General features: G+C 41.6%; 1 protein-coding gene across 3 annotated transcripts in view; it reads right to left on the bottom strand.

Annotated features, from left to right (window-relative positions):
• Nucleotides 1-24,683, bottom strand: part of PKIB (cAMP-dependent protein kinase inhibitor beta) — a 104,721-nt gene extending 80,038 nt beyond the window's left edge. The window contains exon 1 of one of the 3 annotated variants that reach the window (XM_074948330.1): nt 24,290-24,683. The gene's annotated coding sequence lies outside the window, so the exon portion shown is untranslated. Of the gene's footprint in view, nt 1-23,274; nt 23,586-23,716; nt 24,044-24,289 lie in introns of those variants that run through there. The other 2 variants (XM_074948331.1, XM_074948332.1) reach the window with 2 other exon arrangements.
• Nucleotides 24,684-24,988: the final 305 nt, after the last annotated feature.

Below are 24,988 nucleotides of genomic sequence, written 5' to 3'. Positions count from 1 at the left end.
TTGGGCCCCACACTACAAGAAGGATGTGGAGAAATTGGAGAGAGTACAGCGAAGGGCAACAAAAATGATTAGGGGACTGGAACACATGACTTATGAGGAGAGGCTGAGGGAACTGGGATTGTTTAGTCTACGGAAGAGAAGAATGAGGGGGGATTTGATAGCTGCTTTTAACTACCTGAAAGGTGGATCCAAAGAGGATGGATCTAGACTATTCTCAGTGATAGCAGATGACAGGACAAGGAGTAATGGTCTCAAGTTGCAGTGGGGGAGGTTTAGGTTGGATATTAGGAAAAACTTTTTCACTAGGAGGGTGGTGAAACACTGGAATGCGTTACCTAGGGAGGTGGTGGAATCCCCTTCCTTAGAAGTTTTTAAGGTCAGGCTTGACAAAGCCCTGGCTGGGATGATTTAGTTGGGATTGGTCCTGCTCTGGGCAGGGGGTTGGACTAGATGGCCTCCAGAGGTCCCTTCCAACTCTGTTATTCTATGATTCATTGAGTCTAGGAATGTGTAAAATGAAGTTATTCTCTCCTGCTCCTCTTTTGTATCAAAGTGATGCTGGGATTCAAACGCGTCATCAATACGAGTGGACGTTTTTCCTCTTCTTAACTGGGGGAAATCGATATTTCATTCTCTATACACATTTTCATACTGTCATTGAAAATAGATTGAAAATATTCTGGGCCACTTCTCATCACAGCCAAAGAGTTACGCAAGCTTTTCACCTCTCTCATTGCAGTAAGTTGAGATCTGGAGTTTGAAGAGCCTTACTCACTTTTACCACCATTTGGAGAATAGGGTGCATCATGTGAAGGGCAAAGATGAACTTGAATGAATTTAATTCATGGATAAGGCCCCTGTCTTTTATTTTCGTGTCAGCAAGGCGAGTTGTTTCGATAATCTCTTGAAAAGCTTGTAAAATGATGGAGTAGTTTTGTTTTACAGCAGCCACTGCTTCTGCTCTGCATGCCCATCTTGTGTTTGATAGTAACTTCAAAGTCTTCAACTGGGATCCTACTTCTTGCGAAATCTTCTCCATTACTGCATGGTGCACAGGACTCCCCTCCATGAAGGCATAAAGAGTCTGAATAACACCAAAAAGTCAAAGACAGTTCTGTTTTGTTTACTTGAAGTGCATGCATCTACTAGGACGAGGTTCAAACAATGAGCATAGCAACAACGTACATAGAGTATTTCACAGTTTCTTTCTTTACATTTCATTTGAACTCCCGTCGTACATCCAGATATAGTAGATGCGCCATCAAAACAGGCAGACATCACTGATAACCAGTCAATTTTAAGAATGCCAAGGACGTCATTTAACTGGTCAAAAATAGACTGAGCATCAACTGTTAATAGTCTCTGAACAGACACAAAATGTCCAACTGGACTATGTTTTTCATTGTCAAAATACCGCACCACAGTGGACATCTGTTCATGGTGTCCACAGTCAGTAGTGTCATCGGCAATTATTGAGACCATTTTTCCATTTAGTGAAGACACAATCTTTTGTTGCACTATGTTGTGCAAGGCCACAATTAAATCATTTTGGATGCGGTTACTCAGATAGGCAGCATTTCGAGGAGATTGTTGCACATGCTTTGCCATTATGGGATCATATTTTTGGAGCATATTGACAAGATTTAGAAATAAACCTCTCTCAAAACTGTCAGCTTTTTCTTTGTGACCCCTGAAAGGTCTCCCACCTTTTGCCAAATACAGAACAAATGTCAATCAGTCACTCCATTACACTTCAGTTGTGGCACAGTTCTTCTTGTTTAGACATATAAGCCTGCTTGCCCTCATCCAACAATACATCAGTAGGTTTCCCTTCATTAAAACTTGACCATGAAGAACAGCTCAACACATGAGATTTTAACAGTTGGTGGTTTTTAAAACATTCGTTAGCCCTATGCCAGTTTCTGAATCCCTTATCAGTCCCTTATCAATAAATGCTGGATCAGTGTGACCTTTGTCTGCTGCATCATTAGAGGAGAAGAAATGGCAGTAAAAAGCAAAATGCTGCGTCCTTTGATGGGCTATATTCTAACCACCTATACTTTTCATACCAATCGGACTGAAAACTTCTTTGTTTATTCCCTATTTTACTTCTAGGAAACATGCTCAATCTAGGCTGATAAGGACCTCTAGATAATCGATACCGGCGTTCTATTTTTTGGAATGTCACAAACCGGGTCATCAGATGGAATGTTTGATGACTTTGAATAGGAACTACACTGACCTGAACTAAGAGACAAAGTCTGTTTTTGTTGGTCATTATTCAGTTTATTGCACGCACAGGAACTGGTGGCGGCATTATCTTCATGTAAGTTCTTAACTGAGGAGTCCGAGGTATTTGCACTATCATCAGCACATTCATTATAATTCAGTTTGTCTGCTCCTTTTCTTATCTTAACAACGAACCAATCCATATTTTAAAATTAAAAGCGGGTATCATACGATTGAATTAAAACATAAAGCCATGGACTTGTTATGCTATTTCAGTAGAGTACACGTCACAAAGATTACAAACACTGTAGACACTGCGCTAGGCAGGCCTGACACGGCCGCTTATATAGGTCAAAGAATTTTCTAGAATAGTAGTCGGAGGGGGAGGGGAGGACCAATGGTTATGCGGCGCCGCAGGAGTGGGGATGCATGCTGCGAGCGAACGCGGGCTTTCTATACATTTCTACAACATCTATATTACACAATTCAGCGCTTATTGCATAACACAACAATCCATACTCTAAAACTAAAAGAGCGTATCATGCGATTAAATTAAAACGCAAAGCCACTTTTTTTTTTTGAGACATTAGGGTGTGCCTGGACACACCCAGCACACCCTGTACGCACGCCCATGACCCATACTGATTGAGGTTAGCACCTTTTTCCACACCATTTTGGGAAGGTGCTTGTGCCTTTGACCAAGTGATCCCACGCTATCTGAGATCAGGGTCTGGAGTTTCTCAAAGAAATATCTAGCAGTTTTTACCTTCACTACTGCCAATGGACTGCCTACCACTGCCAATGGACTGAAATGCAGCAATGTTTATTTGACATGGATAATAAAAATCAAACTAATACAAAGGTGAAGCAGAATAAAACGTAATAGTATGGATACTGAGTCACAGCCTAACTAGACAGGCTATATATTCTGGTTATAATCTATCGCTCAAGTAGGATTCAAAGTCTTACATCTTAGCAAAGTCTGTCTGCTCCTTTCCAATGCCATGCTAGTGTAAGCGGGGGAATAGTCCCGCTATTGTGGGGAACTTTCCTGGGTTCTGCACTACCCCGGTGAAGTGGGCTAGCGAAAGGATCTGAGTCCTCACTCCCACGTCCTTTACCCAGTGGCCTCCCTGCCCTTGAGGACCCCCCTTCCACTCTCCTGTCTGGCAGAGTCCTCGTAACTCCAACAAGGCTGGGCCCAGGATTCCTGGGGGGTTCGACCCCAAATCCTGCTGTGGTCACCTAGAACAGAGGCTAGGGTGTCCCCACTCTGGGGTACTCTCTCTGCACTGGGCACTTCTCTGACCCACTCATCATTTCATACAATTTGAAGCAAATGCAAGTTATTTAATCAACAATTAATTTTAAAAAGAATAAGGGAAAATGGGAAAGGTTAAAGGAAACACATCAACCTGCTCTGCGGCAGGAAACATCACAAACAGTGTCTCTGGAATGTCAGGGCAGTTCACAGTCTGTTCCTTGTAAGTCTCAGGCCTCCTTCTCAGGCCTTAGCTCTGCTGCAGGGATGCTGCGGGTTGGACACTCGCTCTGGTGGTGGCCACACGCTCTCAGGCTCTAAGTGGCAGGGCCCTTCTTCCCAGCATTGCCACCGCCCTGTCAGAGTTACCAATCCCCCTCCGAGTCTGGCCTACAGAGCCTCCTGGCTGAGGCGTCTCCCTGTGCTGGGTCCACTGCCCAGGGTCCCCCATCGCTCTCCCCAGCTGCTCATGACACCCGGCTCCGGACCGCTCCAGCCCCAGCTCCAGCTCCACTCTGTCTTAGCTCCAGCTCCACTTTGCCTCAGCACGGCTGCTGCTCTGCCTCCAGCTCCTTGGGCTGCTTCTCCTGCCCCTCTGGCTCTGGTTGCTGCAGCTCTGCTCCCAGGACAGGTCTGCTCTGCAGGCTGCTTCTGTGACTCTGCTCCCAGCACTGACCTGCTTCCTGGGCTGCTTTTCTGGCCCCCCTGGCTCTGGTTGCTGCAGCTCTGCTCCCAGGGCAAGTCTGCTCTCTCTGGGCTGTGCCTCTAGCTTTGGGGCTGCAGCTCTGCTCCCGGGACAGGGTCTGCTCTCTCTGGGCTGCTTTTCTGGTCCCTCTGGATCTGGCACAGCTCTGCTCCCCAGCTCAGCTTGGCCCCCTGCTTTCTCTTTAGCTCGGCCCCACTCTGTCTGACCCAGACAATTCCAGCTCACAAGGAGGACGGGACCTCCCTGGCCTCCTGACTCCCTGATTCGCCTGCCCGTCCTGTCATTCAGGGTGACCTGGAGCATTGGCCTCTCCCCATTGTTCCTAGGGACTGTCAGTCTCAGGGTCCTGATTCCCCATCAACCCTTCCGCCTTTTAGTACTGAGAGCTAGCAACTAAAACACCCCCACTGAATGTTAGTAAGGGGGCAACAGTCTCCTTACACTAGTACAATAAGGTTGCAGCATCCTTTTCCCCCATGTTCAGTCTCTCTCTTCTAACGGCACAGACCTCCAATAAACATCCTTCTATATTTAACACTGACAAAAGTTCTCCCAGTTACACTTTGGGATGTAACGAGCATATCAATATTAGCTCACATCAAAGAGTTCTTTAGACCCTACAAATTACCACTGTTAGCTTATGAAGAATCTGACCAACATCTTTTTGTGAAGATTTGAGTTTCAAATGTCATTTATATCTCACGTCAGCCTAAATTGCCAAACTCTCTGACTTTTTATACACACGGTTAAACAACTGGCTATCATTTATATATCAAATCATCAGGTCCACTGGCATTATTATATAAATTATTGACAACAGAAATATTGAATGAGGAAACAGATTATAGAAAATTTCATTCACACTAGAGAAAAGCATTAATACAAGCTACATCCTCATGGTAAAGCTTTTCTTCACTGTTACATCTTTGATTATTGGATAGTTGAGAGCTACCAAAAAAAAAAAAAAAAAAAAAAAAGATTCCTTAATTCACACCAGGGCCAGTAGAAATCCACATAGTTAGACATGGGCTAGATGTGGAACTTTTTAAACAATCTTTCCTAACTATTGTTGATTTAGGTAAAAAGGAACCTAGATTAAAAAAGAAAAAAAAAAAAAGTCAGACCACATTTTGGTTTTTCAAAACCAAAATCTAAATTGATATGTTTTTGTAAATGCTCATTGACTCTTCTGAAACAATAAATATAAGATCACAAAGTTTTGGACAGCTAAGTCTCAAGGGAGAAGTATAGAAATTAGGTCAGGGCGTAAGACTAACCATGTACAAAGGACCTGCTTCAGCCTTTACAGTTCAGAATGTATTTTCGAAGAACTTACAGTTAAATCTCTCAATGAGTTTATCAGCATTAAGCATTTTTAAATAGTCTCCTTAAGAAATTTTGTGTAAACCTCATCTTTTTTTTTCCAGATCCCTCTAGTGAAAAAAATATTGAATTCTGAGGTATGAAATTGACTAAGTTCTAGATTTTATCACAACTTAAGGTATGGGCTTAAATTCACTAAGATGTCAAGTAGTAATTTATATAAGAGAGAACATCATCAAAAGGAGGATGTCAACTCATGTGAACTTTCAAAATACGTCTGAACAAATTGTGCAATTTTTTTTAACAGCTTTAAAAGCTTTGGTTCACCAGTTACCAACATTTTGAAAGACAGACTCCAAAATGATTTCTTCTTTTTTGTGAAATATAATTTAGCTGTTTTTACAAAGACTGGCCCATTGACCAATTAGTTCATCAATATAGTAAATATTGAATTAAATACATTAGGAGTTCCACTCAGAATATATAACTACATTTCCATAATTATGTTAGTTTTTCATTTTTAGAAGCATGTGCTGTTTTAGGAAGATCAAATCAGGTGATTGACTCAGTTTTCTTGTGAATACTCTACATTGTTTTCATAATTGTGAGGGTTTTTATAATACTCAGTTACAAACATTAATTCTTCATTACAATATTTTTTGGTACTTACCACTGAAAGAAATGCTGAAGAGTAATGGTTCCATACACGATAAATCAACACAATATAGAAATTGGTTAGACAGACTCATCATCCACTATTTTCCTCTTTTCATATGTAAGAGAATCCAATTCAATTCCAAGGGTCGGGGCGGGGGGGGGAATCAATCCTAACTCATGTTCTCTCTGAGTGTTTCCTTAGGGCACCATTCTGTGAATAACCTCCATTCCCAGTTAAGTCAATGGCATTTGGGGGCACTCACAGCACAGAAGGATCAAGCACTTAAGCCCCAATCATGCCTAAGTGCACAGGAGTCCAACAATGTGGACCAGTTTGCAGGATAGGGGCCTTGACTTGCAATGCCCAGTGGATGCTCTTTAATGTTTTTTTAATGTACTTCAGACTTTATATACTAAGATCTATTATATCATTATACATTTGCATAGTCCCTAAATGCTATGGTATCAGAATATAACTTCCATTAATGTTGAAGGGAGATTTATGCATAGGTTGAATCTAGTGGATGGTCCTTAGTTTTTATTTAATAATAATAATTAGCACTTAAATAGCATTTTTAAGTCTTCAAAGAGCTTTACAGTCTAACTCATTAATCTTCATTACCCTTTTGTGAATGAGGAAGGTAAGCATGACCAACTCCATTTTATAGATGGGGAAAATGAGGAAAACAGCTTCAAGGGCCACATTTTTTAAATGATGTGGACCAGGTCGTGTCCTTTTGTGCCATTCTAGTTCTGGCCTGAAAATCACAAGGAAAATGACATTCACTATTTATTCTGCCATTCTATACTTGAGTGTATTTTCAAAATGGCAGCCAGATGGTTAGTATTTTGCTGTCCACTAAGAACTGTGCTTTAGGTTGTACACTGTGACTTGTCCAGTATTTACAAGATAAACTTGAGGAAATTAATATTGTTTTATATATTATGATACATGATAACTATCTTAAAATTAGAGTCAATTCCATTGGCATGATAACAGCATTCTTTCAAAAAGAGACAAATAGAACATTATGTGAACCACTCTACAGACACCTCCTGTTCAATTATACACCTTTGTTGGAAATGGGGAAACCCTTTTTAGGAAATGTAAGTCAAAATGCAAGCAAAACACCAACAGAGGCAGAAATAATGAGAAAAAAAACAGGCCTATGTTATAGCATTACTGTGTAGGACTTTTATAGACACTAGAGACCCTCAAATATAAAAGGTATGTAGATTGGACAGTCCTTTTTAGAGATTAAAGGAAAGTGAAATGAGGGGAGGATGACAAGACACAGAGTTCCTTGCTGGGCTACGTCTCAGTGAGGGGAGTGATATGACACACAGACTTTCAGAGGGATGCTGAAACTCAGAGTTAACAAGCTGGGACAAGGCCCAAAAGCCTTCAGGTGAGGAACTTTACTTCACAATGCTGTAAAAAGTCACTCTCTACTTTGTAACAAAGGCTCTGTCCTATTTTTGTTATCATATCTGACCAGATGTGTTTACTTCCAATTGTCATTTGATAGTTTTCTTTCTGTAGTCTACCCTAGGACAAATACATGTAAGCAGAGTCAGGATGAGCTCTACCCTGACATCTGGTGGTGAGTTGTGGAAAAAGACTTCAGGGGCTGATCTTGTTTGCATGGGCACACCCAGCCTGCCCAGCATGATGGGACTGCTTGCCCAGCTGGTCACTTTGGCTGCTGTGGGATCCCCAGTCTCTTTGTTATTGGGGCAGGACGAATAAAGTGTTGTTATCATGGTTATGTGAATCAAGGACAGAAGAACTGTACTTGGCATTTTATGATGGAGGGACTCACCCTCAACTAAATAGCACTTGCTAGGCAAGGCACATGGGTTCCAAAACCCAGTGAATTGAGAGAGGCTGGGGATAGGTATTTGTACCTGGTAGAATGGACCTCAAACATCAATTTCACCTTTCTTCTCACACCTCTGCTATATAACATCAGAGCTAATTTTGATTCCATAAGGAGTCTGGTTACAGGCTGTTGAGCTGATTTCACTTTGTCCCAATAGTGTGCCAATACTGAGGCTCCCCCACTATGAGCTGAAATCACTAGAAGAGATAAAATTTCAGCTCTTAGTAATCACTGAGTGCTGTTAAGTACGGGGGGGGACCTGAAGATATACTGATGAGCAACTAGCAGGACGTCTGCTGGAGAGGAGCAGTTCTTGGGATGGCTGGCAGAGTGGAGCAGCTCCTGGTGAAGGCTGCAGCAGACCCTCATGGAGAGGCAGGGCAGTTGGCCATTGACACGAGCAGCGGAGTACATAAGGTGCCCCCATACCTCCCCCCTTTTCCACCCAGGTTGGGAGGTAAACTCTGCAGATGAACTTTTGAACTTTAGGGTTGCTGGACTTCTGGGACTTTGGGTAACTTTTGGGTTGCTGGACTCAAGAACCAAAAGGGAAGGACACAGCCCAATCTGCTTGAGGTGGGTCTTTTGGTTCATGGTTTGTGTTACGAATATGTTTGTGGTGTTTCCTCAACATAATGCCGTGTTGTTTTCTCTCTGTTATTAAGAGGCTTTTGCTACACTCAGACTCTGTGCTTGTGAGAGGGAAGTATTGCCTCTTAGAGGCACGCAGGGGAGTGGTATGTATTTGTCCTAGGTCACTGGGTGTGGGCTCGAGCCGGCATGGTGTTATTGGAATGGAACCCCTACATACTGAACCCGACCCTTGTTGCTGCCAACTCTGATGGGCAGAAGGGTTACATTTGTTTTGCTTTTGTTTAAGGTAATTGGAACTGGTTGCATATGCTCTTCCATTGAGGACAACTGCCAGTAGGCATCCCCCAGAGGTACCCCACTTGACTTCTGACCTTAACAGACCAGGAGCAAAGTTACTATTTGGCCACTTGATCAAAGATCAGGAAATTATGAGGGAGCTGACATAGTGTGAGCCTGAGGGGAGCTAAAACATCAAAGAGGCAAGAGGTCTAGTTACACATGCCCTTTGGGATATGGGTTCCTTTGCTGTTCTACCTGCTCCCATTTTTCACAGACCTGATCCAACACCAGTTTAAGTCAATGGGAGTCTTTCTATCGACATCACTGGGCTTTGGATCAGACCTCCTAGGCACAAATCAGATCAAAATTTGATCTCAAGAGAGCTGCAATACCTAGTCTTGATGGGGTGAGACAAGAACGGAATTCTCAGCTTTTCAGGGCTTTAAACAAAACCCTGAATTTTTTTTTCCTCTCTAACTCACACTATAAGATAGAACTCCAATCACAGAAGTACATGCTCTATGTAACAAGTAAATCAGCATCTAAAGAACAAGAAAACAAGATAATTGCTTCAGATGGTAAAAGGATCACGTAACCCTTTCTACCCTGTACTGAGACACAGATTATTCATCTGAGCAAGGAAGCATACAGAGGCCATTATTCAGATAAGAAGCACAGAATTCATATATCACACTCACCAGGCTCTAATCTAGCAATGTTGACTCACCTCATTACCTTACCTTCTCTCACTAAGATAATTTGTTTAATAAATATAGGGAGATTGTAGAAGAGAAGCAGACTTTCCTGACTCAGCTGCCATTGTTAAAAGTTTATCATTCAGTTCCTAAGAACATAAGAATGGCTATAGTGGGTCAGACCAAAGGTCCATCTAGCCAGGTATCCTGTCTTCCTACAGTGGCCAATGCCAGGTGCCCCAGAGAGAATGAACAGAACAGGTAATCATCAAACAGAGGCTAGGGACATCATCGCTTCCCACCCTAGCTAATAGCCATTGATGGACCTATCCTACATGAATGTATCTAGTTTTTTTTTTAACCCGGTTATAGTCTTGGCCTTCACAACATCCTCTGGCAAGGAGTTCCACAGGCTGACTGTGGGTTGTGTGAAAAAATGCTTCCTTTTGTTTGCTTTAAACCTGCTGCCTATTAATTTCATTTAGTGACCCCCTATTTCTTGTGTTATGAGAAGGAGTAAATAACACTTCCTTATTTACTTTCTCCACACCAGTCATGATTTGATAGACCTCTAACATATCCCCCATTAATTGTCTCTTTTCCAAGCTAATAAGACTGGGACTTTTCAATCTCTCCTCATATGGTAGCAGTTCCATACCCCTAATCATTTTTGTTGCCCTTTTCTGAACCTTTTCCAATTCCAATATATCTTTTTTGAGATGGACTGACTTAGATCACTATTTTATAGGATGGATGGAGATAGATTTTATATACACATATGGGCTAATCCTCAGAGATGCTGATCACTCACATCCTCCATTTAAGTTATAGGAGCTTTATAGATCTCGGCAATTCTGGGGAAAGTGGGGGGGGAGAATCAAGTCACTAATACAGGGGTCGGCAACCTTTCAGAAGTGGTGTGCCAAGTTTTCATTTATTCACTCTAATTTAAGGTTTTGTGTGCCAGTACTACATTTTAACATTTTTAGAAGGACTCTTTCTATAAGTCTATAATATATAGCTAAACTATTGTTGTATGTAAAGCAAATAAGGTTTTAAAAATGTTTAATAAGCTTCATTTAAAATTAAATTAAAATGCAGAGCCCCCCGGTCTGGTGGCCAGGACCCAGCAGTGTGAGGGCCACTGAAAATCAGCTCGCGTGCCGCAGGTTGCCTACCCCTGCACTAATGGATATGAATTATATAGAACAATGTGTAAACTGTCCTTTTTGTAAGGATTAAGATGTAGCTAACTTTTCTGTTCTGATACTTCTAATTAAGTTCTTTTCTTAGAGACACAGTGTCACGGGATGCACCATTCACCACCGGACTGGTGCCTCTTCCTGGTACTCTGGGGATTAGCTCGAGGCTGACACCTCCCCTCCACGGTTGGCACACCATCACTCTGTCTGCCTGTAGCTCCTCCCACAGCCTCAGGAATCACAGCATACTCTTAAAGGCTCAGCCCCCCAGCCGCATCGCTGTTTGTGTCCCCCCCTCCTGTCGGGGGTTTAGCTCCTCAGTACTCATAGGCACTCTTCCCTCTCACTGCCTCTGTGCCACTCGCCCACTGGCTGGTAGGGGAACCTGGGCCCACCCTCTTCTCCAGATTCCAGCCCAGCGACTCTCAGCTCAGCAATCTGGGCCTTCTTTCTCTGGCCTTACTGCTCTATCCCTGGGCTTCTTCCTACTGCTGGTTCCCCTTGTCTTCCTGGGCCTACCAGTTCCGCAAAGCCTCTTCCCAGGGAGTGACTCTCAGCTGCAGTCTCCACTCACTCCTCTCTTTCTCCTGGAAATGTCTGCCTTTTTCCAGCAGCCCCCTTCTCCTTTCAGCTCCTGGGCTTTATAGGCCCTACCTATTCCAGCCCAGCTGAGCCTCTTTAATCAGCTGCCTGTTTGGGTTAATTGGCCCATCTGGGTAAGTGTGGGCAGGGCCAGCTCTAGGTTTTTTGCCACCCCAAACAGGGAGGAAAAAAAAAAAAAAAAGGGCCAGAGTGCAGCTCCAAGCACATGCTTGGTTTGCTGGGGCCTAGAGCCGGCCCTGAGTGAGGGATAGTCACCCCATCACACACAGCATATTCAATGAAATGTTTGATTTTGTCCTGATCCAGTGTTAAGATTCTTCATAATTCAGATGAATAGCCTGCAGTTCACATCAATACAAGAACATTCCCATAGTAACTGAGAGATGTGTATTGTTGTTTTTTTATTAAATTCACTTTCTTTCAGAATTCTGACTTTTCCAGCACACAAATGATGAGTCTAAGGTAAAGAAATGAATATTCCTGTAATGTATACAGAACAAAGCCTCACCTTCAAATTCTTTTAAACTTCTAAACCCCTTTAAGGCAAACAGCCATGAGTGAGGCCTGGTCTACACTACAGTTAGCTTGATGTACGGCAGCTTACATCAACCTAACTCTGAAAAGTCTACACTAAAATGTCACTCCCACCGACGTAACTCACCCACTCCACTTCCACGAGAGGCGTAGCACTTAAGTCGATGAAATTAGGTTGACTCAGTGTCGGTGTAGACACTGCGTTGCTTACATTGATTGTTGCTGCCTTTCAGAACCAGTCCCACAATGCCCACATTGACAGTTAAATCAGTGCAAGCACTCCTAGTGAGGATGTGCACTGCCAGGATCATAGTGCGGATATGCAAAAGCAAAATTAATTACTGTGATGGTCAGCGTAACTTAGGTTGACTTAATTTTGTAGTGTAGACTTGCCCTGAGAATTTTCAAGCTAACAATGGGAGGAAGAAGGGTGTGGATGAAAGCAGTACCTGCTTACTAATGCAAAAGCTTTGTTATACCACTTGGAGAACATATGGATTACTTCAATTACTTACCTAGAAGCCCCTGGGCACTCCAGCAATTTCACAATGCAGAGAAGAGCTTTTGCCTGATGTTTACAAAAGTGTGACCACATCCATAATAAAAGTAATCACTCTTTATGGAGGCAGCCTTAAATCCTAATTGTGATTAGTGAAAAACTATACTTTCTCTGGGGACTTCATTAGTATGAGCTTTCACTATACTCGAGCTCTTCTGAGAAGCCATTTAAAGACTGTGTTAAGAGTAAAGAACATGAAAGCTGCTCTTACTGAATTTTTAAAATTTGCTCTTCCCAGAGGAAAACAAACAAAAAAACCACTTGTCAGATATTAAAAAACCACTAACCTTGTGCCGGAGTCCCTTCTTTAAAGCCTAGACAATATCCTATTATAGCCTATGCCTGATGATGGGGGAAGTGATAGGATTAACTTTTCATTTCTGAACATCAAATGTAAATATCTGATTGTGCTAACACTTCAGCAAAAAATATTTGTATGAAACCTTCACATTTTCCTAACACTGCATCTTGCCTTCAGGAAAACTCTTACTCTAATAGAGGCTATAGTTTACAGAATACGATTGTGACAGCCTGGACACCGCCGGTACAGTAAATGCACAATTGATATCACAAACAAACCCATATTTAATATAATATTATATTCGTGAATGTGACCCAGAGACCCCTTCATGTCAAATGGCAGAGGACACAAGGGGTACATGGGGTTTTACAGGGATCCCTGGGTCAGATATATGCATAATCCTTCACCAAAAGTAGGCATTTGAGGTCTCTACAGAGAGCCAGTAGCCCACTGGTTATCATAATCATTGCAAAATGTATGTACAGATAATATTGAAGGAGTTATTTATGGATGCTAAAACCTATCCTCTTAAGGCCTTAGAGTTAAGGCAGATCACCAGGAGGTGACATACCTCAGAAATGTTCCTTTCAGGCAGGAGGTAGCAGATACCGATTTCCCTGTCTGGTCATTTGTGTATTGTATGCCTCTCAATGGAGGTTTATTTGCATACTAAGTCAGGGCAGAATGAAAGACTGAAATCTACAACAGAGAAAATGTACAGGATGAAACACACAGCAGGAGGATGTCCTGTTCATGAATAAATTACAAATTATTGTTCTGGCATATTCTAGAGTGCAAGGAAATACACAAAACCCTTCACCTAGGAGGCAAGCTGATAGCATGCAGATGTCATGAAAGGAGGGTCACAGCCAACCTGGCTGTAAAGCACTGCAAGGATTTGGGATGGGCAATACTCTACAAGACATGAGAATATCTTGTTAATTAAGTTTAGGCTCTAGAATGCATGTTATGATATTTTATATGTAATCATTTGTTTCCAGTTCTTCTACTTGCCATTACTTGAGTCTCTGCGCTTTGTTAAATAAATGTATTCTTACTTCATTGTAAACACACCTAAGTGCTGTGTGTTAAGCAGAGCGGTGATCTGAGGTGGAGCTAGTAAGCTGGGGTGTACTGCTTCTTTGCGAGCAGCAAATCGGTGAATACTGAAAGTGTCCAGTGGATCAGGGGAGATCCAGGCTCTAGAGCTGGGGTGTACCAATCACTAACCTGTAGAGAGGCAGCAGACCGTACGAGGCCTAGAGGGAAGTGCTTGTGTTGCCTGTGGCTGGTAGAGTTGGGAAGCTGACCCAGACTAAGGGTACATACAAGGCTCCCTCATGCTAAGGGCAGATGGTAACGAGGTGCATCATAACTCTGGATACCCCTGGAAAACATCACAGTAAACTCTATGAAGCTGGGGCTGTCATTTACTAACTCTTTGTACAGTGTCTTTCTAGCACAATGGGGCCCCTCCTGGTTGAGATACCTAGGTGCTACGGCAATATAAAACTTAAATGTCAAATATTATTAAAAGTTCTGTCATCTATCTTCATTTACTCTGGAGAGAAAAAAGAAAAAAGAAAAGGAGTACTTGTGGCACCTTAGAGACTAACCAATTTATTTGAGCATGAGCTTTCGTGAGCTACAGCTCACTTCATCGGATGCATAGCTATGCATTGCTATGCATCCGATGAAGTGAGCTGTAGCTCATGAAAGCTCATGCTCAAATAAATTGGTTAGTCTCTAAGGTGCCACAAGTACTCCTTTTCTTTTTACGAATACAGACTAACACGGCTGTTACTCTGAAATCTGGAGAGAAAGAATCCCTCCCGTCATTTTTTATATTTCAACCACATCTGACAGTTGTAATCTAGTGGTATGACAGCAATTTTTCAGAGGACTAGCACTAAATTTATACTCCAGCAAACTGGACTTTTCTCCAGAGAAGATCCATCATGTTTTACAGAGGAAAAAATTGGTAATGGGAGAGTCAGAGTTCCAGGATTGTGGACTCTAGTCATCATCCCGAGACTCTGCTTCAGGAATGGAGTTACGTTCCAAGGTCCAACCAGGGCTCCTGAAGTTGCAATAAATAGCTAAACTTAGGTGCCATCTCAACTTCTGTAGATGTTGAATATATATGTAGGACCTGGTGAGAGAGGAGTGGGCAGGCTAAAAGGTGGGCAGGCTTAACCTGAGTAGTACCTGCAAATTACAGATGACAATTTCTTTTGGTTCCAATTATTTTTGGTTCTTTTATTTAACAGATCCAAAACCTAAAATGTGGTGCAACAAAATATTATTTTGTTTATCTGAATTTATTTAAAAACACCCATCCACAGATTTGCAGGCACAAGTATAGTACATTTATTTACAGTAACTCACAAGAAGGACCAATGTCCTCCATCCCCCTACCTGAGAGTAATTTGGACATGGGACAATATGGCTGGATAAGTGACTAGTTGTCAAAGGCCAAATAATGAACCAGGAATAGAACTTAAGTGGTCCTTGCTCCTATTCCCTCTAGCCACTGTACTGAACGTCTTTCTAATATTACATGCTATGTTTTTAAATATGCTTCAATTTAGCCTCTAATTTTACAGGTATAGTTTTGTACTGTGTTAACTGAAAGAAAATATGAGAGGCTTTATCAGCCTACCTGATTTGTGGGAGTGAACATGTTGAGATCTAAGTTTTAGAATTGTGCCCAAAATTAATTGCACAGACAAAAATAGCTTTCAAAATGAGAACTAACATTATAGTTGGCACTAGGAATAAAATAAATACAAGTAACAAAAATTAATTTCTGTAAACCCTCAAACAGGAAGTGATTTAAAAGCCAAACAGCAACAGTGTTGGGAGATACTCATCTTATTTTTTCTTGCATTTCTTCCACCAAATAGGACTTTCACCATATGTCAGATATTAGTTGTTGGAATTATTGGTGTTAGAAATTCAGTACTATTTACAGCAATAATCAGTGTGTGTTTCATTCCTCAACCCCTGAGCTATTCCTCCAGCCAGAATGGAACAGAAGGTTTATAAGGCAGCTCCAAAATCGTTTAGCTTAGGGCTTGTCTTCACTTCAGGCTAAATCGGTGCTGCTGCAATCGATTTAGCAGGGTGAATTTAGTGGTGAAGACATGATAAATTGATGTGAGCGCACTCTGTCGACTTCAGTAATCCAGCTCAATGAGAGGCAGAAGCTATGTAGACGGGAATGCATCTCCCACTGCATAGCACGGTGTAGACACCGCAGTACGTCGATGTAAACTACGTTGACTTGTGTTATGTAAATTACAGAACTTAAGTGTAGACAAAGCAGAGAAGCCCTCAGCATACCAGCTATATCCTGGATGAAAATGAACTACTATAAGATTCTTTAAAATCTGATCATATCATCTGCCAGCTCAGTACAAAGCTGTTTCAGAACTGATTAAGCCCTAGGGAACATAAATACATCCCTCAGATATTGCCAGGCAATATCCAGCCTTTACTGTGTACCACTGAGGAAACCCCAGCTGAGTTCCAAACACTATTTTCAAAGGTGCATGCCCAATCAAAAGCGCAATATCTAGACATATTTTTCCCCCTTTCTCCTGCGGCCTTGCCTGCTCAGCTCTAAACTACTATGAGCAGTCACTGGACATATGAATCCTTTCCACAACAACATACATTTTAAATTCTCCAAATAGTTATGGACCTAATCCCACAATTCCTATTCAATGGAAACTCACATTGACGTCAGTAGGAGTTTTAGCTGAATAAGGAATATAAGTTTCAGCCTTGTTACCTGTACTTACTAATTGCTTATAATATGTGCACAGCACAGCACATATTGCTAAAGAACCAAAGCTAGATTGTTGCAAAGGACGAAGATTATAATTATAGGCTCATTTTAATGTTAACCTTTCCTGGCTCATACAGCAATATTAAAAAACACTTATTAATTAGGATGAAATATCTCACAGCTGCTAAAGGCTTCAATTCTATCTGAGCAGATACAATTTAGTGAAGAAATCCTAAATATCCGCAGGCCCTATTTCCCTGCCACAGGACGTGAATAATACTGATAGCAAAGAGGGCTTAAGTGGGATTTAAATGGTGTATTGGCTCCATGCAGAGACGTGAATTTCATGATGGTGTAGTATGAAGATTTCATTGGCACTCATTTAGTATCAGCTGCATAACTCAATCATGACTTTATTCCTTTTAAGCAATATGGTCATCGCAAGTTCATTCAGTACCACATTATCAGGTATTCTCTGTAATGTATATGAATATACTCATACGCATATATTCCAAATTAAACCTTTCTTACAAGCATACAAGTGGTTTCCTTTTCTGAACTTTCATTATGACACAGCAAATATTTACATCTGTCTCAAATTCACTCACATCCAAGGGTTCCACTACAGCCAGAACCTACATTCCCAGCATGGAAACTAAGATTTACTTCCTCTTGGATTTCAAATCGTACACATTTTCATTTTCATTATGCAGTTCCTTATCTTAGCCAATAAGTTCCATCACATCAACAATGCTAAGTGATTTGAATTCACAAATAATGTAAAATGATATAGCACTCTAGCAGGCCTATATGGTGGCATAAATTAACCCCCTTTATGTCACTGTGCAGACTTGGATCTGGATGCTTCGGCAAAAGTGGATGCTATGAACCTATTATTCCTCTCCCCTCAATCCTGGAGCAGATGGGCAAGGAGTGGGAAGGGAAGGAGTGGTACCTTGGCTCTGCATCCCCAATACACTGGCCAGCAGAGATGGGATACAGAGCGGGCAGAGATTTGCTGTTGGCACAGGTAAGCAGCAAATACGGTCCCACTGGTTTAAGGGAGGAACAGAGAGGGAATTGTGGATCCCTGAGCCATCATTTCTTCCCTGGGATTCTTCTAAGACAGTGCTGCAGCATTCCACCCCCTGCCGTGGGCTGTGTCTTTGTAGCATGATCTGGTACTGAATTACAAGTGTCCATGAGATCATCAAGGAAAGATCTGTAGTATGTACACATTATTATCTTATATCCAAAGACATTTCTTTTGCATATACTCAGCACTCACCATCTTTGACAAGCTAGTTGGAACAGCCTTGATTGATGGTGAACTCACATGTGTTCGCTAGCATCAGTCTGCAAGAGTTCCATTTTCAGAATCTGCTCTTGATGTATGTATTTTTAGATTCATTCATGCTTGATTTAAAAGGAAGTCATATCTGCTTTAGTTCGTAAAAACATGGACTTGCTTCTTTGATACCTTCTTCTAAGTAGTGAATGCAGAGTATCTTACTGTACTACGTGACCAGACAACTGTCAGAAGATCCAACTAGTTAAAAAGGAGGGGAAACAAGTGTTGGCTACAGCTATTTAAGTACAAGAAGGTGAAACAGAACAAATGGTTACGTGTTGCTTTATGCACTTTTGGTGCAGATCCATATTTAAAAAAAATTAGCCTCTGCTCTATAGTAAATTTTTAATCTCTCACACACACACACACACACACACGGCAAGTTCAGACGATATGTATTCTACTATATTAAAGAAATTAGCAAATGAACTTACTATCCCAGTGATACCCAGACCTCAGTGGTTCAGGAGCCAAATTAGTGATCAACATTACCCAAAAGAGTCAGGAGTATTGTGAATTCATTGTTTCATTTTACTATAGTACTATATGTCCATATTTAAGCAGTATGACAGGGGAAATATTTAGTTTTTATTTATATATTATTCTCACAGCAAGATGACTAACCAAGTATTATTATTTTATTAACTACAATTATCATGACAGAAATCTTAATGTTATTTAAAGCATGCTTATTCAGAATTATGTGTTATCCATACTTCAAACGATGCTTCCAGTGTTGCAAAATGAGATTCAGCTTTCAAAGCTGATACATCTGACGAAAAATACTCCCAAAACACAAGTATTGACTGGGAGGGGGAAGTATGGAAGGCAGTAATGATAAAAGAAATGATGATAGTAGAGACCAAATAAAAGGGATTACCTTTTAAAATTCAACATTTATCTGCAGTTATTACACAGTGGCAAATGAGATACCACAGTTATTCCCTATTCAAAATATAGGGAAATGTTACGTTCTCATAAATAACACTGAGCAATAACTGTTGACGTATGTTGACTTTGTGACCACAGTAAACAAGAGATAACAAAAAAGTTAGTCCAACTTTGGCCCCCATACATAGAAGTATCAAATCAAGTAAGTAATAGGCCCCCTCTGAGTGTCTGTGGTACAACTGCATCTGGAATGTGGTGTTCATTTCTGGGAATCTCATTGTTAATATAATTCTGGTAAACTGGAGTGCTAAGAGGACTACTGGGGAGAGGAGGCATAAGCAAACCCTGCAAATCTGTGATGACTGTGAAGTTGAAGGAAGGGAAGATTAGGAAGCATAATAAAAAAACTGTAGTATAACTAGGAGTGATGGGATGAAATTAACAAGAGGAAAACTTAAACAGGAAAGATTTTTAAAAGAAAGCTATTCGCTTGTTGAGTAATCTTCAAGAGAGGTTGCTTCATCTGTTTAAAGCTAGACTGTACCAAACATTATTTGACCAACTGTGTTTAGTAAGCAAATTGATTTGTGAAAATTTTCACAGATAGTCATGTTTGGTTTCCTACGATCCTTGGAGGGTCATTTGATTAGTTGTCCAAATACGCATTGCAAACTACCACATACTCATGAAAATACAAATTCAAGCAGTTTCACAAATTTTAGCACAAATGTTCATTTATCCAAATATTTGTGCTGGAAGGGTTTTGTTTGTTTATTTTTGCGTGCTTGGTGTTGGTCTCCCATATCAAGGGTTTTAATCATCCAGGGAATAGAATACCACCACGTGATTTAGACGACCATTCACAAAACATCGGTGTTGAACACCAAACAGTAGAGGCAATCAGTTCATAAATATTCTGTAGGATAAAAATCATTGAACACAACTATGTACTTCTGAATAACACATATAGGGCCCAGAATGGGTTAGTACCTGGCAATTAGGTATGCTTGCATTTCTTTCATGCCGCCTTCTTGTTCTCTAGAATCTAAGCTTACTTTAAAAAAATAAATAAATAAAATGTCTAGCTGAGAGAGCCTCAGAAATGTGACCTGATCCTCACTGATGCCAAGACCTCTGCCTACATTTGCAAAAACTGAAACAATAAGTCTAAGAGGTGTGACCTGCCCTCTTCATTTCAATGGGTGCTAACTCAGTTGCCCAATACTAATACTTCAAAAATTAACATTAACTATTTCACTGTTCCTCAAATCATGTAAAAAAAAAGGGGGGGGGGCGTGCTGGAAAAAGGTTCAAGTTAGGAAGATCTTCACAATCTATTCTGTGACAGTTCATTGTGTCATGGGTGAGAGAGTTGAGGGTGGATGGAGATGGCAAAAGACAGTAACCTCCCATCAAGGATTCATACCCAAGGAGCCAAGAGGAGCCAAACAGGGCCATTGAGTCCCATCAAGGAGAAGCCAAACTCAGAGAGACCAGCAGAGTCCCTGGGTGTATTTGGGTCCCACTGAGGGCAAGCCATGCCCAAGGAGCACAGAAAGCATGCATAATAATATTTTGAACATCTTCACCATCTACTATGAGAAATATCTCTTGTGGGTAGAGATTTCAAGAATACATATACCTTTGCTTTTTCTAACTGATCCCTGAGCGCAAACATTTATGGAAGTCAGACTTGCTCATGAATGATTCATTAACCAAATATGGGGGTTCAAATCTTGTTTGAAATAGATAATTATATTAGTCTATCAATAAATGAACAATAGGGGACACTTTTGTACTGACAGGCAGATAACTAGATGACCTAATAGGTCTTTTCTATCTCTGGATTCTATGGTTCACATCAATATCTTTCTTTGAATTTGTCTAGATTTCTTAAAGATCATTTCTGTTTTTATAGCACATTGGAGTGAAACAGCATAACCTGCATGAACTTGTAACTGCTGTGACATGATTAAACTTAATTAAAATGGATTGGTATGTGTATTCTAATCTACATGGACTAGAAAGCATAAGATTAAAACTTTCATTCTTATGGTGCGCTAAAGGATTGTTTTTTGGAAATTACTTGTATCTGTCTAGGAATGATTTAATGTAGGGTTTTTTTTGTAAGGTGCTTTCATCAGCTATGATGCAGCATTTCATAAACATCAAAATATAGACAGACACTGTAGTGAATTATTTCATCATTTCAAAAGGAATATTAGCAATTCAAATGAAAAAAACTGGATCAGCTTGATCCCAAAGGTATCTGCAATGAACAGAAGTAAACAAGAAATATCCCTTATTTTATTTCTACTTTCAGGATTTCTGATCTGCTCAAATACTTCATCAAGATTTTTTTTTTGTTAGCAGCAAAAAGCTTTGAAGACCCAAACAAGTCAATACACATATCTTCATACTTCTAGTTCCTACACTGACACTGCTAAACCCAAAAGGGATTTTATTCTCTGTTGGAACAATTAGCATAGTCTACAGACTGAAAATTGAGTTAGTAGGGATGGCTGGAAAATAAAAATTCTGTTTCATGAAAATTGAGGTTTCGACATCTTTCATTCTGCCTTGGAATGAAACCTAGACCTTTTGAAATTTTTCACAAAAACAACCTCTCACACCAAATAGATAGATACTTAATAGCCCAGTGATTAGGTCACACATCTAGGATGTAGGAGATCCAGGTTTAAGTCCATACTCGGGTTCATTTGGATCAGGATTCAAATGTCTGTCTCCCAGGTGAGTAGGAGCCTCTCCCTCCCTCCCCCCCACCTCTCTCTGCTTTTTACCAGAATTTCAATTGTAGAGCTGAGAAACCTTCTCATCAGAACAGAGATGTTTTGACAAAAAACATTTTGTTTAAAAGTTCCTGACCATCTGTAAGAGTTAAAACCTTCTTGGTAATTCTAAGATCTATTATTTTTATTATTAGATTTTAAAATAAATCTATGGGAACTGAATGGGTCTGTAGATACTGGCTATACAGTACAGTGTATTGTAGCTCATTTACATGCCAGTTTCATGTTAGGTGGCCAAAAGAATCAATGGATTTTGCATGTTTTCTTAGTCCTTCTTTTTCTGTCCAGAAGCCAGTGTGGTGGGGTTTTGCTTTTTTTTTTTTAAACATTTGCGGGTGGAACCATCATAACTGATCCAGGGAAAATTTCTCTAACTGCAATTACTTTGTTACATTTAGAAAGGAGAGGAAATTTTTTACTTGGTCAATAGACCAAGATATAAAGAAATCTCTTTCAGTCACAGATAGATGAAATTTTAAGATATATTTTAACCCATTGTTTGCATTAAAAATGCATGTTGATTTAATCTATATAGCATCACTGTTCATGACACAATAGTTCTGGACTTCCAGGATCAAATTTACTGTTCAGAGATTTATTTTAATTAAATGTTATTGTATTATATTCAAATAAAGCAGAACAAATAATACTTATTGTTTACTTTCCCAAATTTAAACCACTGAAAAATGACTAATTTCAAAACTAAATTTGGTAAAGGATTAGAACATAATAGCTTTGGAGCACTTTTGACCATTTTTGCATGGGGAAATTTATTATATCTGATTGAGAAATAATCTAAGGTACTTATGACCCTTATTAATATAATATCTGAGCACCTCAAAACCTTTAATGAAAAGAACCTCACAGCACCCCTTCCTCAGATAGGAAAAGACTGCTGGCCCTACTTTACTGATGAGGCACTGAAGCACAAAAAGACTCCAAGTAAGTGCCTTGCCCAAAGTCTAGAGTGCCTTGAACCCAGGTCTTCAAAGTCCCTAACTAACCTCCTAAACACTGGGCCATCAGCCCTATTTTAGAACCAACTGAGCCACCCTTCCCCACCACCTGAAGGGTAACTTTTTTCATGTGACCTTTCAAAAGAATTTTTAATTACATGAACCCAGACTACATGTGTGCTAGCACCTAACTGCTGCCGAAAGGATGGTAATAAGTGTTACAAATCTTTTGATTCAATGATCTGTGAACCATGATGGACTTAGGCAATAATCAGTTGTCTGGAAAATCCACTTTTTAGTGAAAGGATAGAGAATCTGAGCCATTAGGTGAATACAATATATGTTTTTAACTCTACATGAAGAGGAACATAGTATTCCCCCCCCCCCCCCAGTAAACTGTAATACTTTCTTTGAAACCATTGTTTCCTGTGCTCTCAATTTCCATACACACATTTATACATTTATTGATTTCCTGGGTGTGCTACTGACCCAAGAGCCGCACCCATTTATGACAGCTCTTAGAGATTTTTTTTTAAAAAATGGTAACTAGGGGGAACATAACATACATCCTTAAAGCACTTTGTCACAGAATGGATCTGCTTAAGATATTGATTTTTTTGAAGAAACAAACAATTCGGACTACAAACCTGCTGTGCCATTTTTCTACTCTTAAGGCCTGTGGGAAGTTCGATTCGAAATACAGTCTCTGCTCACAGTCAGCCTGATGTAGACTTGCGATAATCTTAATGTTAATTCAACCTGAGGAAGGAGCTGTCCGTGGGCACGTTTTAGAGCCAAGAGAATCGTTCCCGCAAATGCCACAGAATAATGCTGGCAGCCGAGTTTGTGGGATTTTTGCGGACGCGAATGGAACCGAAAGCACATGTGGCTGGCTGTAACCAGAAGAGCGCACTGCTCCGCGCTCCTTCTCCGTCGTTTCAGGATCAGCGGAAAGCATCTGATCAGCGACGTGGGGAGAGCAGGGGAATCAGGTCCTCTCCCCCGGTGTAAATTATCCGGTAGCACAGCACGACCTGGGACCACACCAACAGGCAACAGTACCGCCCTGGGTTCCTCCCCAGCACTTACCTGCTTCCCTTCCAGGCTAGGGAAGGAAGGGTCTGCCCCCCGGCTCCGGAGCAGCTCAGTGCCTGCTCTAATCGCTCCCCGTATCAATCCCGGGCGCCGAGAGCCGCACCTGCGCCGGACTTCAACACTTCCCCCGCGGGGAGACTTTTCTTCAGCTGGCACTTCACAAACCTTCCCGGCAAGGAAGCCAAAGCGCCACGCTCGGCAGGAGCGAGCCACTCCCGAGCTGGGAGCCGCCCGGGCATCCCCCCTTGTGAAACAGAGCGCCTAAACCGTATGGGTTGGCCTCGAACCCACCGGCTAGGGAGGCGGGCGGGCGTGGGAGAGAGGTGGATTTCAGCGCTCCGCGTGCAAGATTATGAAGAATCAAAGTATTTAAAAGCAAACCAACCAACCAACCCACGACTCCAACAGCTCAGCCGATGGGAAAGCTCAGCTACACGGCGCCGGGCGATGACAGACTGCGGTGGTGGGTTTTAAGGGCGCCCGAAATGCAGATCAGAACCCACCACGCAGCAGACCTTAAAACCTGGGGAACTTTGGCTTGTCCCAACCAGAAGCCCCTGTACTCACCAGTAACCCCGTGGAGCAGAGGCACACAGATGAGCTCCCAGCGGCGACCGGAGTTTCCCAGCTTTGCCCCCTTTCTGACTGACACAGCCTCGAGCTTGCAGCCTTTCCTGGCCAAGGAGGGCACCGCGCAGATAACAATCAGGGAGGAGCGGCTCACACTCCTGTGCCAGCTGGAGAAATGAGCATCGACGCGAAGCCAGGGAGGGAGTTATGGGGAGGCAGGCTCTCTCTCTCTCTGGCTAGGGCCCAGGAGAGGGAATGATATCCCCTCCCCTTAACCCTTGAGACAGCGGCGAAGTCAAAAGCCAAGCCGTACCCATACAGCCATGTAGCAAGAGGGGGCAGCCGCCGTCGGTCCGGGGCTTTCCTGTCTGCTCTGACAGTTTCATTCAATCTGCCCTCTCCTCCCCACCCCCAGGATGTTATTAAATCCCGGGCTGATTAGAGGCGGGGCTGGATGAAGGGGGTTGCTGCTGGAATTTTTGAATTCCTGTGCTTAGGTGACAATGGGAAACTAGAGAGGTAGAGATTAAAGAGACCAGGAAAAGGTAAAGAGCTAGATCTGCAGGCAACCTGGAGCATGAGCGACACACACACACAAAATGGATCGACCCAGGTATCCTGCCTGAGTCGTCCAATTTTTGGCCCTCGCGCCCCAAATTCCATGGCATGAATAGAGAATAAATTTAGCCCTTCCTA

Source organism: Natator depressus, chromosome 3 (assembly GCF_965152275.1).
Source record: "Natator depressus isolate rNatDep1 chromosome 3, rNatDep2.hap1, whole genome shotgun sequence".
NCBI classification, from domain to species: domain Eukaryota; kingdom Metazoa; phylum Chordata; order Testudines; family Cheloniidae; genus Natator; species Natator depressus.
This window is presented reverse-complemented; position numbering and strand designations above follow the sequence as displayed.